Raw genomic sequence first — 14858 nt, forward strand, 5'->3', positions numbered from 1 at the left:
TGCCATATTGCTTAACACCCGCTCAGCGGCCAAACATCAGACGGCTCTCTTTAATCTTCTTACCTCCGACTCCCCAGATTTCCTTTTTTTGACCGAAACCTGGTTCACCGCTGACTCCCTTCCCGACCTCTTAGCCATTCTTCCTGACACCTATTATGCCCTCCGGGCTGATCGTCCGGACGGCAAGGTGGGGGGAGGGGTGGCGATGATCATTCGGTCAACCCTCAAATTCCAACTTCTTAATTACCCCCCTATCTCTAATGTGGACTACCTAGTGGCCCGCTCTCTCAATCTACCTGCCCCCCTCACTGTTGTCCTTGTGTACCGTCCTCCTCAATCTATGCCCTCTTTTGTAGCCTCCATTCAGGACCTTATGGCCACCCTTGTGGTCAATATTTCTTCCGTCCTATTGCTCGGCGACTTTAATTATTGGCCGGGTGATCCCAGGGAAGACCTTCCCTCGAAAGATTTCTCAGGCACTCTCCAATGCCTAAACTTCACTTCTCATATCTCAGCTCCCACTCATGTCCAGGGTCACATCTTGGACCAAATCTGGTCCTCTCGCCCCATTGTTTCACCCCCTCTTGTCTCCCCATGCGTCTGGTCGGATCATTTTTCCATCTCCTTTGCCATCCACCTGGGAGTGGTTGACAAGTCTCCCCTCCCCAAGAACATCTCAGCCCGCAATTGGAATCGAACGGACCTTGACTCTCTCTCGCTCACTTTGGCTTCATCTGTCCCTACCCTTACCAATCTTTCTCTTGATTCTCAGGTCAATGCCATTGGCACATGGCTTTCCTCCTCCTGCGACCTTGTCGCTCCGCTTAAAAAGATCAAGGCGATGCGTCCTCATGACGCGCACAAATGGTTCTCTCCAGAACTTAAAACCCTTAAACTCGACCTAAGGCGGTCGGAACGCCACTGGAGACGGAACTATTGCCCCTTGTTGCGCGCCAAATACAAATCACTCCTTGCTGAATATAAAAAAGCGATCCTGGCGGCTAAAACCGCCTATTTCTCTGAGAGAGTAGCTCTCGCGAATAACAAATCCCGTGAAATCTTCTCTCTGGTCTACAATCTTGCCACCTCTGATCGCTCCACCCCCAGTCCGGTTCCCTCACAGTCCCTCTGTTCTTCACTCAACGATTTTTTTATTGATAAGATTGTTAAGATCAAAGCCAACATTCCCACACTGCCACCACCCCGCCCCACCTGTCTTTCCATCTATCCTCCCTCCTCTTTTTCCTCCTTCCCTCCTCTCTCCACTGAACTATTTCTAAATCTACTGATCAAAATCAAGTCCGGTTCCCCCATGGATTGCGCGCCAGCACGCATTCTTAAAACCCTCTTCACCACTTGCTCTGGACCTCCTCTTGCTCTCCTTAACTCCTCTCTGGCTCTTGGATCTGTCCCCTCCTCTTTCAAATCTGCCATAGTCCTTCCGATTTTAAAGAAAACTGGCTTAGATCCCTCTCTTCCCTCCAATTTCCGTCCCATCTCTCTCCTTCCCTACCTTGGCAAGATCCTCGAGGCTCATGTCACTTCTTGCCTCTCCTCTTACATTGAGGAGAACAGCCTCCTTGCATCCCACCAGGCAGGATTTCGCCCGGGCCACTCCACGGAGATGGTGGTCCTCGCAGTCTTGGACGAGCTTAAGGGGAAGGCTGATTCCAATCTCCCCCAAGCTCTGGTCCTTCTCGACTTGTCCGCTGCGTTTGACACGGTCGACCATGCCATCCTTCTCGACCGTGTCAGCGCAGCGGGCATTCGGGGCGTGGCCTTTTCCTGGCTGGCGTCCTTCCTTCAGGATAGGTCCCAGGCAGTTCATCTTTCCGGTTTTTCCGCTCCTCCCCGTCCTGTCACTTGTGGAGTTCCCCAAGGCTCTTCTCTTTCCCCTCTCCTCTTCAATCTCTATATTCACCCCCTCATCACTTCTCTTCTTGAGCTGGGGGTCTCTGTGTATAACTACGCAGATGACCTTCAGCTCGTTTTCGATCTTTCTTCCTCCCCTGACTCTCTTCCCAAGTTCTGTTCCACTTTAGTTTTCATTTCTGACTGGATGTGCGCTAACCAACTGAAGCTCAATCCAGATAAAACTGAACTTGTTCTCACCGGTGGCTCTTCCAACCCCTGGACTCCCGCACATTGGCCCCTCTCTTTTGGTCCCCCCCCCTATTCCCTCTTCTTCTGTCCGCACTCTTGGCATCAAAGTCAGTCATGACTTATCCATGCACGGTCAGATCAGCTCTGTTGTGTCCTCCTGCTTTCTTTCCCTCCGTTTAATCCGGAAAATCTCCCGCTTCTTCTCCTCTGATGCTCTCAAATCCATAGTCATGGCCCTCGTCATCTCTCGCCTTGACTATGGGAATGGCCTGTACGTGGGCATACCTGCTTACGAATCTCGCCGCCTACAGGCCATTCAAAACCAAGCTGCTCGTCTCATCCTTTCCCTCCCCAAATCCTCTCATATCACCCCGGCTCTTAAATCACTTCACTGGCTCCCTGTCCGTCTCAGATCCTTTTTCAAACTGGCCTGTCTAGCTTTCTTGGCTCACTCTCGCTCCGCACCCCTGTTCATCAACACTCTTGTCTCTTCTCATGCCCCTGTCCGCACCCTCCGTTCTTCCTCTCTCTCTCTTCTTCACACCCCTCGTTTCCGCAAATCCAGAACCGGGGGAACCCGATTCTCAGTCCTTGCCCCCCAGTTCTGGAATAGCCTTCCTCTCTCTATTCGCTCCATTCCCATCTACTCCCACTTTCGCAAAGCCCTTAAAACCTTCCTCTTCCTTCAGGCATTCCCCTCTTAATCTTCCCTGGGTCCCCTCTGCCGAGTTCTTGATCAGGTCCCCAGCGCCAGGAAGCCGCTCGGCCATCGCGCGCTTTATTAAATATTTTATTCATTCATTCATTCATTCATTCTGCCCAGGCTCCTCCTATACCCCCTCCTCTCTGACTCCACCCACTCTGCCCAGGCTCCTCCTATTTGACCCCACCCAATCTGACTAGGCTCCTCCTAAGCCCCTCCTCTCTGACTCCACCCATTCTGCCCAGGCTCCTCCCATACCAGTCTGACCCCACCCATTCTGTCCAGGCTCCTCCTATACCCCTCCTATTTGACCCCACCCACTCTGACTTGGCTCCTCCTAAACCCCTCCTCTGCTGTCTGACCCCACCCATTCTGCCCAGGCTCCTCCTATACCCCCCTCCTCTCTGACTCCACCCATTCTGCCCAGGCTCCTCCCATACCTGTCTGACCCCACCCATTCTACCCAGGCTCCTCCCATACCTGTCTGACCCCACCCATTCTGCCCAGGCTCCTCCTATACCCCTCCTCTATGACCTTACCCATTCTGCCCAGGCTCCTCCTCCTCCTATTTGACCCCACCCAATCTGACTAGGCTCCTCCTAAGCCCCTCCTCTGCTGTCTGACCCCACCCATTCTGCCCAGGCTCCTCCTATACCGCCTCCTCTCTGACCCCACCCATTCTGCCCAGGCTCCTCCTAAGCCCCTCCTCTGCTGTCTGACCCCACCCATTCTGCCCAGGCTGCTCCTAAGCCCCTCCTCTCTGACCCCACCCATTCTGCCCAGGCTCCTCCTAAGCCCCTCCTCTGCTGTCTGGGCCCAACCATTCTGCCCAGGCTGCTCCTATACCCCTCCTCTCTGACCCCACCCAATCTGACTAGGCTCCTCCTAAGCCCCTCCTCTGCTGTCTGACCCCACCCATTCTGCCCAGGCTCCTCCTATACCCCTCCTCTCTGACCCCACCCAATCTGACTAAGCTCCTCCTAAACCCCTCCTCTGCTGTCTGACCCCACCCATTCTGCCCAGGCTCCTCCTATACCCCCTCCTCTCTGACTCCACCCACTCTGCCCAGGCTCCTCCTATTTGACCCCACCCAATCTGACTAGGCTCCTCCTAAGCCCCTCCTCTCTGACTCCACCCATTCTGCCCAGGCTCCTCCCATACCAGTCTGACCCCACCCATTCTGTCCAGGCTCCTCCTATACCCCTCCTATTTGACCCCACCCACTCTGACTTGGCTCCTCCTAAACCCCTCCTCTGCTGTCTGACCCCACCCATTCTGCCCAGGCTCCTCCTATACCCCCCTCCTCTCTGACTCCACCCATTCTGCCCAGGCTCCTCCCATACCTGTCTGACCCCACCCATTCTACCCAGGCTCCTCCCATACCTGTCTGACCCCACCCATTCTGCCCAGGCTCCTCCTATACCCCTCCTCTATGACCTTACCCATTCTGCCCAGGCTCCTCCTCCTCCTATTTGACCCCACCCAATCTGACTAGGCTCCTCCTAAGCCCCTCCTCTCTGACTCCACCCATTCTGCCCAGGCTCCTCCTAAGCCCCTCCTCTGCTGTCTGACCCAACCCATTCTGCCCAGGCTCCTCCTATACCCCCCTCTCTGACTCCACCCATTCTGCCCAGGCTCCTCCCATACCTGTCTGACCCCACCCATTCTGCCCAGGCTCCTCCTATACCCCCTCCTCTCTGACTCCACCCATTCTGCCCAGGCTCCTCCTATACCCCTCCTCTATGACCTTACCCATTCTGCCCAGGCTCCTCCTCCTCCTATTTGACCCCACCCAATCTGACTAGGCTCCTCCTAAGCCCCTCCTCTGCTGTCTGACCCCACCCATTCTGCCCAGGCTCCTCCTATACCCCCTCCTCTCTGACTCCACCCATTCTGCCCAGGCTCCTCCTAAGCCCCTCCTCTCTGACCCCACTCATTCTGCCCAGGCTCCTCCTATACCCTTCCTCTCTGACCCCACCCAATCTGACTAGGCTCCTCCTATACCCCTCCGACCTCACCCCCTCTGCTCAGGCTCCTCCTATACCCCCTCCCCTATACCCTTCCTCTCTGACCCCACCCATTCTGACTAGGCTCCTCCTAAACCCCTCCTCTCTGACTACTCCCATTCTGCCCAGGCTCCTCCCATACCAGTCTGACCCCACCCATTCTGCCCAGGCTCCTCCTATACCCCCTCCTCTCTGACTCCACCCATTCCGCCCAGGCTCCTCCCATACCCCTCTGACCCCACCCATTCTGCCCAGGCTCCTCCTATACCCCTCCTATTTGACCCCACCCAATCTGACTAGGCTCCTCCTAAGCCCCTCCTCTGCTGTCTGACCCCACCCATTCTGCCCAGGCTCCTCCTATACCCCCTCCTCTCTGACTCCACCCATTCTGCCCAGGCTCCTCCTAAGCCACTCCCCTGCTGTCTGACCCCACCCATTCTGCCCAGGCTCCTCCTATACCCCTCCTATTTGACCCCACCCAATCTGACTTGGCTCCTCGTAAACCCCTCCTCTGCTGTCTGACCCCACCCATTCTGCCCAGGCTCCTCCTATACCCCCTCCTCTCTGACTCCACCCATTCTGCCCAGGCTCCTCCCATACCCGTCTGACCCCACCCATTCTGCCCAGGCTCCTCCCATACCCGTCTGACCCCACCCATTCTGCCCAGGCTCCTCCTATACCCCTCCTATTTGACCCCACCCAATCTGACTTGGCTCCTCCTATACCCCCTCCTCTCTGACTCCACCCATTCTGCCCAGGCTCCTCCCATACCCGTCTGACCCCACCCATTCTGCCCAGGCTCCTCCTATACCCCTCCTATTTGACCCCACCCACTCTGACTTGGCTCCTCCTAAACCCCTCCTCTGCTGTCTGACCCCACCCATTCTGCCCAGGCTCCTCCTATACCCCTCTTATTTGACCACAATCTTACTAGGCTCCTCCTAAGCCCCTTCCCTGCTGTCTGACCCCACCCATTCTGCCCAGGCTCCTCCTATACCCCCTCCTCTCTGACTCCTCCCATTCTGTCCAGGCTCCTCCTATTTGACCCCACCCAATCTGACTAGGCTCCTCCTAAGCCCCTCCTCTCTGACTCCACCCATTCTGCCCAGGCTCCTCCTAAGCCCCTCCTCTGCTGTCTGACCCCACCCATTCTGCCCAGGCTCCTCCCATACCAGTCTGACCCCACCCATTCTGCCCAGGCTCCTCCTATACCCCCCTCCTCTCTGACTCCACCCATTCTGCCCAGGCTCCTCCCATACCCGTCTGACCCCACCCATTCTGCCCAGGCTCCTCCTATACCCCTTCTCTCTGACCCCACCCAATCTGACTAGGCTCCTCCTAAGCCCCTCCTCTGCTGTCTGACCCCACCCATTCTGCCCAGGCTCCTCCTATACCCCTCTTATTTGACCCCAATCTTACTAGGCTCCTTCTAAGCCCCTCCTCTGCTGTCTGACCCCACCCATTGTGCCCGGGCTCCTCCTATACCCCTCCTCTCTGACCCCACCCATTCTGCCCAGGCTCCTCCCATACCCGTCAGACCCCACCCATTCTGCCCAGGCTCCTCCTATACCCCTCCTATTTGACCCCACCCAATCTGACTTGGCTCCTCCTAAACCCCTCCTCTGCTGTCTGACCCCACCCATTCTGCCCAGGCTCCTCCTTTACCCCCTCCTCTCTGACTCCACCCATTCTTCCCAGGCTCCTCCCATACCCGTCTGACCCCACCCATTCTGCCCAGGCTCCTCCCATACCCGTCTGACCCCACCCATTCTGCCCAGGCTCCTCCTATACCCCTCCTATTTGACCCTACCCAATCTGACTTGGCTCCTCCTATACCCCCTCCTCTCTGACTCCACCCATTCTGCCCAGGCTCCTCCTATACCCCCCTCCTCTCTGACTCCACCCATTCTGCCCAGGCTCTTCCCATACCCGTCTGACCCCACCCATTCTGCCCAGGCTCCTCCTATACCCTTCTCTCTGACCCCACCCAATCTGACTAGGCTCCTCCTAAGCCCCTCCTCTGCTGTCTGGCCCCACCCAACCTTCCCAGGCTCCTCCTATACCCCTTCTCTCTGACCCCACGCAATCTGACTAGGCTCCTCCTAAGCCCCTCCTCTGCTGTCTGACCCCACCCATTCTGCCCAGGCTCCTCCCATACCCGTCTGACCCCACCCATTCTGCCCAGGCTCCTCCTATACCCCTCCTCTATGACCTTACCCATTCTGCCCAGGCTCCTCCTCCTCCTATTTGACCCCACCCAATCTGACTAGGCTCCTCCTAAGCCCCTACTCTGCTGTCTGACCCCACCCATTCTGCCCAGGCTCCTCCTATTTGACCCCACCCAATCTGACTAGGTTCCTCCTAAGCCCCTCCTCTGCTGTCTGACCCCACCCATTCTGCCCAGGCTCTTCCTATACCCCCTCCTCTCTGACCCCACCCATTCTGCCCAGACTCCTCCTATTTGACCCCACCCAATCTGACTAGGTTCCTCCTAAGCCCCTCCTCTGCTGTCTGGCCCCACCCAACCTTCCCAGGCTCCTCCTATACCCCTTCTCTCTGACCCCACCCAATCTGACTAGGCTCCTCCTAAGCCCCTCCTCTGCTGTCTGACCCCACCCATTCTGCCCAGGCTCCTCCTAAGCCCCTCCTCTCTGACCCCACCCATTCTGCCCAGGCTCCTCCTAAGCCCCTCCTCTGCTGTCTGACCCCACCCATTCTGCCCAGGCTCCTCCTATACCCCTCCTATTTGACCCCAATCTGACTAGGCTCCTCCTAAGCCCCTCCTCTGCTGTCTGACCCCACCCATTCTGAGTAAGCTCCTCCTAAACCCCTCCTCTGCTGTCTGACCCCACCCATTCTGCCCAGGCTCCTCCTATACCCCCTCCTCTCTGACTCCACCCATTCTGCCTAGGCTCCTCCTATTTGACCCCACCCAATCTGACTAGGCTCCTCCTAAGCCCCTACTCTCTGACTCCACCCATTCTGCCCAGGCTCCTCCCATACCAGTCTGACCCCACCCATTCTGCCCAGGCTCCTCCTATACCCCTCCTATTTGACCCCACCCACTCTGACTTGGCTCCTCCTAAACCCCTCCTCTGCTGTCTGACCCCACCCATTCTGCCCAGGCTCCTCCTATACCCCCCTCCTCTCTGACTCCACCCATTCTGCCCAGGCTCCTCCCATACCTGTCTGACCCCACCCATTCTGCCCAGGCTCCTCCTATACCCCTCCTCTATGACCTTACCCATTCTGCCCAGGCTCCTCCTCCTCCTATTTGACCCCACCCAATCTGACTAGGCTCCTCCTAAGCCCCTCCCCTGCTGTCTGACCCCACCCATTCTGCCCAGGCTCCTCCTATACCGCCTCCTCTCTGACTCCACCCATTCTGCCCAGGCTCCTCCTATTTGACCCCACCCAATCTGACTAGGCTCCTCCTAAGCCCCTCCTCTCTGACTCCACCCATTCTGCCCAGGCTCCTCCTAAGCCCCTCCTCTGCTGTCTGACCCCACCCATTCTGCCCAGGCTCCTCCTATACCCCCCTCCTCTCTGACTCCACCCATTCTGCCCAGGCTCCTCCCATACCTGTCTGACCCCACCCATTCTGCCCAGGCTCCTCCTATACCCCCTCCTCTCTGACTCCACCCATTCTGCCCAGGCTCCTCCTATACCCCTCCTCTATGACCTTACCCATTCTGCCCAGGCTCCTCCTCCTCCTATTTGACCCCACCCAATCTGACTAGGCTCCTCCTAAGCCCCTCCTCTGCTGTCTGACCCCACCCATTCTGCCCAGGCTCCTCCTATACCCCCTCCTCTCTGACTCCACCCATTCTGCCCAGGCTCCTCCTAAGCCCCTCCTCTCTGACCCCACTCATTCTGCCCAGGCTCCTCCTATACCCTTCCTCTCTGACCCCACCCAATCTGACTAGGCTCCTCCTATACCCCTCCGACCTCACCCCCTCTGCTCAGGCTCCTCCTATACCCCCTCCCCTATACCCTTCCTCTCTGACCCCACCCAATCTGACAAGGCTCCTCCTATACCCCCTCCTTTCTGATTCCACCCATTCTGCCCAGGCTCCTCCTATTTGACCCCACCCAATCTGACTTGGCTCCTCCTAAACCCCTCCTCTGCTGTCTGACCCCACCCATTCTGCCCAGGCTCCTCCTATACCCCCTCCTCTCTGACTCCACCCATTCTGCCCAGGCTCCTCCCATACCCGTCTGACCCCACCCATTCTGCCCAGGCTCCTCCTATACCCCCTCCTATTTGACCCCACCCACTCTGACTTGGCTCCTCCTAAACCCCTCTGCTGTCTGACCCCACCCATTCTGCCCAGGCTCCTCCAATACCCCCCTCCTCTCTGACTCCACCCATTCTGCCCAGGCTCCTCCCATATCCGTATGACCCCACCCATTCTGCCCAGGCTCCTCCTAAGCCCCTCCTCTGCTGTCTGGGCCCAACCATTCTGCCCAGGCTGCTCCTATACCCCTCCTCTCTGACCCCACCCAATCTGACTAGGCTCCTCCTAAGCCCCTCCTCTGCTGTCTGACCCCACCCATTCTGCCCAGGCTCCTCCTATACCCCCTCCTCTCTGACTCCACCCATTCTGCCCAGGCTCCTCCTAAGCCACTCCCCTGCTGTCTGACCCCACCCATTCTGCCCAGGCTCCTCCTAAGCCCCTCCTCTGCTGTCTGACCCCACCCATTCTGCCCAGGTTCTTCCTATACCCCCTCCTCTCTGACTCCACCCATTCTGCCCAGGCTCCTCCCATACCCGTCTGACCCCACCCATTCTGCCCAGGCTCCTCCTATACCCCTCCTATTTGACCCCACCCAATCTGACTTGGCTCCTCCTAAACCCCTCCTCTGCTGTCTGACCCCACCCATTCTGCCCAGGCTCCTCCTATACCCCCTCCTCTCTGACTCCACCCATTCTGCCCAGGCTCCTCCCATACCCGTCTGACCCCACCCATTCTGCCCAGGCTCCTCCCATACCCGTCTGACCCCACCCATTCTGCCCAGGCTCCTCCTATACCCCTCCTATTTGACCCCACCCAATTTGACTTGGCTCCTCCTATACCCCCTCCTCTCTGACTCCACCCATTCTGCCCAGGCTCCTCCCATACCCGTCTGATCCCACCCATTCTGCCCAGGCTCCTCCTATACCCCTCCTATTTGACCCCACCCACTCTGACTTGGCTCCTCCTAAACCCCTCCTCTGCTGTCTGACCCCACCCATTCTGCCCAGGCTCCTCCTATACCCCTCTTATTTGACCCCAATCTTACTAGGCTCCTCCTAAGCCCCTTCCCTGCTGTCTGACCCCACCCATTCTGCCCAGGCTCCTCCTATACCCCCTCCTCTCTGACTCCTCCCATTCTGCCCAGGCTCCTCCTATTTGACCCCACCCAATCTGACTAGGCTCCTCCTAAGCCCCTCCTCTCTGACTCCACCCATTCTGCCCAGGCACCTCCTAAGCCCCTTCCCTGCTGTCTGACTCCACCCATTCTGCCTAGGCTCCTCCCATACCCGTCTGACCCCACCCATTCTGCCCAGGCTCCTCCTATACCCCTTCTCTCTGACCCCACCCAATCTGACTAGGCTCCTCCTAAGCCCCTCCTCTGCTGTCTTGCCCCACCCAACCTTCCCAGGCTCCTCCTATACCCCTTCTCTCTGACCCCACCCAATCTGACTAGGCTCCTCCTAAGCCCCTCCTCTGCTGTCTGACCCCACCCATTCTGCCCAGGCTCCTCCCATACCCGTCTGACCCCACCCATTCTGCCCAGGCTCCTCCTATACCCCTCCTCTCTGAACCCACCCAATCTGACTAGGCTCCTCCTAAGCCCCTCCTCTGCTGTCTGGCCCCACCCAACCTTCCCAGGCTCCTCCTATACCCCTTCTCTCTGACCCCACCCAATCTGACTAGGCTCCTCCTAAGCCCCTCCTCTGCTGTCTGACCCCACCCATTCTGCCCAGGCTCCTCCCATACCCGTCTGACCCCACCCATTCTGCCCAGGCTCCTCCTAAGCCCCTCCTCTGCTGTCTGGGCCCAACCATTCTGCCCAGGCTGCTCCTATACCCCTCCTCTCTGACCCCACCCAATCTGACTAGGCTCCTCCTAAGCCCCTCCTCTGCTGTCTGGCCCCACCCATTCTGCCCAGGCTCCTCCTATACCCCCTCCTCTCTGACCCCACCCATTCTGCCCAGGCTCCTCCTAAGCCCCTCCTCTCTGACCCCACCCAATCTGACTAGGCTCCTCCTATACCCCCTCCTCTCTGACCCCACCCATTCTGCCCAGGCTCCTCCTAAGCCCCTCCTCTCTGACCCCACCCATTCTGCCCAGGCTCCTCCTAAGCCCCTCCTCTGCTGTCTGACCCCACCCATTCTGCCCAGGCTGCTCCTAAGCCCCTCCTCTCTGACCCCACCCATTCTGCCCAGGCTCCTCCTAAGCCCCTCCTCTGCTGTCTGGGCCCAACCATTCTGCCCAGGCTGCTCCTATACCCCTCCTCTCTGACCCCACCCAATCTGACTAGGCTCCTCCTAAGCCCCTCCTCTGCTGTCTGACCCCACCCATTCTGCCCAGGCTCCTCCTAAGCCCCTCCTCTCTGACCCCACCCATTCTGCCCAGGCTCCTCCTAAGCCCCTCCTCTGCTGTCTGACCCCACCCATTCTGCCCAGGCTGCTCCTAAGCCCCTCCTCTCTGACCTCACCCATTCTGCCCAGGCTCCTCCTAAGCCCCTCCTCTGCTGTCTGGGCCCAACCATTCTGCCCAGGCTGCTCCTATACCCCTCCTCTCTGACCCCACCCAATCTGACTAGGCTCCTCCTAAGCCCCTCCTCTGCTGTCTGACCCCACCCATTCTGCCCAGGCTCCTCCTATACCCCTCCTCTCTGACCCCACCCAATCTGACTAAGCTCCTCCTAAACCCCTCCTCTGCTGTCTGACCCCACCCATTCTGCCCAGGCTCCTCCTATACCCCCTCCTCTCTGACTCCACCCACTCTGCCCAGGCTCCTCCTATTTGACCCCACCCAATCTGACTAGGCTCCTCCTAAGCCCCTCCTCTCTGACTCCACCCATTCTGCCCAGGCTCCTCCCATACCAGTCTGACCCCACCCATTCTGTCCAGGCTCCTCCTATACCCCTCCTATTTGACCCCACCCACTCTGACTTGGCTCCTCCTAAACCCCTCCTCTGCTGTCTGACCCCACCCATTCTGCCCAGGCTCCTCCTATACCCCCCTCCTCTCTGACTCCACCCATTCTGCCCAGGCTCCTCCCATACCTGTCTGACCCCACCCATTCTACCCAGGCTCCTCCCATACCTGTCTGACCCCACCCATTCTGCCCAGGCTCCTCCTATACCCCTCCTCTATGACCTTACCCATTCTGCCCAGGCTCCTCCTCCTCCTATTTGACCCCACCCAATCTGACTAGGCTCCTCCTAAGCCCCTCCTCTGCTGTCTGACCCCACCCATTCTGCCCAGGCTCCTCCTATACCGCCTCCTCTCTGACTCCACCCATTCTGCCCAGGCTCCTCCTATTTGACCCCACCCAATCTGACTAGGCTCCTCCTAAGCCCCTCCTCTCTGACTCCACCCATTCTGCCCAGGCTCCTCCTAAGCCCCTCCTCTGCTGTCTGACCCAACCCATTCTGCCCAGGCTCCTCCTATACCCCCCTCTCTGACTCCACCCATTCTGCCCAGGCTCCTCCCATACCTGTCTGACCCCACCCATTCTGCCCAGGCTCCTCCTATACCCCCTCCTCTCTGACTCCACCCATTCTGCCCAGGCTCCTCCTATACCCCTCCTCTATGACCTTACCCATTCTGCCCAGGCTCCTCCTCCTCCTATTTGACCCCACCCAATCTGACTAGGCTCCTCCTAAGCCCCTCCTCTGCTGTCTGACCCCACCCATTCTGCCCAGGCTCCTCCTATACCCCCTCCTCTCTGACTCCACCCATTCTGCCCAGGCTCCTCCTATACCCCTCCTCTATGACCTTACCCATTCTGCCCAGGCTCCTCCTCCTCCTATTTGACCCCACCCAATCTGACTAGGCTCCTCCTAAGCCCCTCCTCTGCTGTCTGACCCCACCCATTCTGCCCAGGCTCCTCCTATACCGCCTCCTCTCTGACTCCACCCATTCTGCCCAGGCTCCTCCTATTTGACCCCACCCAATCTGACTAGGCTCCTCCTAAGCCCCTCCTCTCTGACTCCACCCATTCTGCCCAGGCTCCTCCTAAGCCCCTCCTCTGCTGTCTGACCCAACCCATTCTGCCCAGGCTCCTCCTATACCCCCCTCTCTGACTCCACCCATTCTGCCCAGGCTCCTCCCATACCTGTCTGACCCCACCCATTCTGCCCAGGCTCCTCCTATACCCCCTCCTCTCTGACTCCACCCATTCTGCCCAGGCTCCTCCTATACCCCTCCTCTATGACCTTACCCATTCTGCCCAGGCTCCTCCTCCTCCTATTTGACCCCACCCAATCTGACTAGGCTCCTCCTAAGCCCCTCCTCTGCTGTCTGACCCCACCCATTCTGCCCAGGCTCCTCCTATACCCCCTCCTCTCTGACTCCACCCATTCTGCCCAGGCTCCTCCTAAGCCCCTCCTCTCTGACCCCACTCATTCTGCCCAGGCTCCTCCTATACCCTTCCTCTCTGACCCCACCCAATCTGACTAGGCTCCTCCTAAACCCCTCCTCTGCTGTCTGACCCCACCCATTCTGCCCAGGCTCCTCCTATACCCCCTCCTCTCTGACTCCTCCCATTCTGCCCAGGCTCCTCCCATACCAGTCTGACCCCACCCATTCTGCCCAGGCTCCTCCTATACCCCCCTCCTCTCTGACTCCACCCATTCTGCCCAGGCTCCTCCCATACCCCTCTGACCCCACCCATTCTGCCCAGGCTCCTCCTATACCCCTCCTATTTGACCCCACCCAATCTGACTAGGCTCCTCCTAAGCCCCTCCTCTGCTGTCTGACCCCACCCATTCTGCCCAGGCTCCTCCTATACCCCCTCCTCTCTGACTCCACCCATTCTGCCCAGGCTCCTCCTAAGCCACTCCCCTGCTGTCTGACCCCACCCATTCTGCCCAGGCTCCTCCTAAGCCCCTCCTCTGCTGTCTGACCCCACCCATTCTGCCCAGGTTCTTCCTATACCCCCTCCTCTCTGACTCCACCCATTCTGCCCAGGCTCCTCCCATACCCGTCTGACCCCACCCATTCTGCCCAGGCTCCTCCTATACCCCTCCTATTTGACCCCACCCAATCTGACTTGGCTCCTCCTAAACCCCTCCTCTGCTGTCTGACCCCACCCATTCTGCCCAGGCTCCTCCTATACCCCCTCCTCTCTGACTCCACCCATTCTGCCCAGGCTCCTCCCATACCCGTCTGACCCCACCCATTCTGCCCAGGCTCCTCCCATACCCGTCTGACCCCACCCATTCTGCCCAGGCTCCTCCTATACCCCTCCTATTTGACCCCACCCAATTTGACTTGGCTCCTCCTATACCCCCTCCTCTCTGACTCCACCCATTCTGCCCAGGCTCCTCCCATACCCGTCTGATCCCACCCATTCTGCCCAGGCTCCTCCTATACCCCTCCTATTTGACCCCACCCACTCTGACTTGGCTCCTCCTAAACCCCTCCTCTGCTGTCTGACCCCACCCATTCTGCCCAGGCTCCTCCTATACCCCTCTTATTTGACCGCAATCTTACTAGGCTCCTTCTAAGCCCCTTCCCTGCTGCCTGACCCCACCCATTCTGCCCAGGCTCCTCCTATACCCCCTCCTCTCTGACTCCTCCCATTCTGCCCAGGCTCCTCCTATTTGACCCCACCCAATCTGACTAGGCTCCTCCTAAGCCCCTCCTCTCTGACTCCACCCATTCTGCCCAGGCTCCTCCTAAGCCCCTTCCCTGCTGTCTGACTCCACCCATTCTGCCCAGGCTCCTCCCATACCCGTCTGACCCCACCCATTCTGCCCAGGCTCCTCCTATACCCCTTCTCTCTGACCCCACCCAATCTGACTAGGCTCCTCCTAAGCCCCTCCTC

This window comes from Lissotriton vulgaris, chromosome 1_1 (genome assembly GCF_964263255.1).
Source record: "Lissotriton vulgaris chromosome 1_1, aLisVul1.2, whole genome shotgun sequence".
In the NCBI taxonomy this organism is placed as follows: domain Eukaryota; kingdom Metazoa; phylum Chordata; class Amphibia; order Caudata; family Salamandridae; genus Lissotriton; species Lissotriton vulgaris.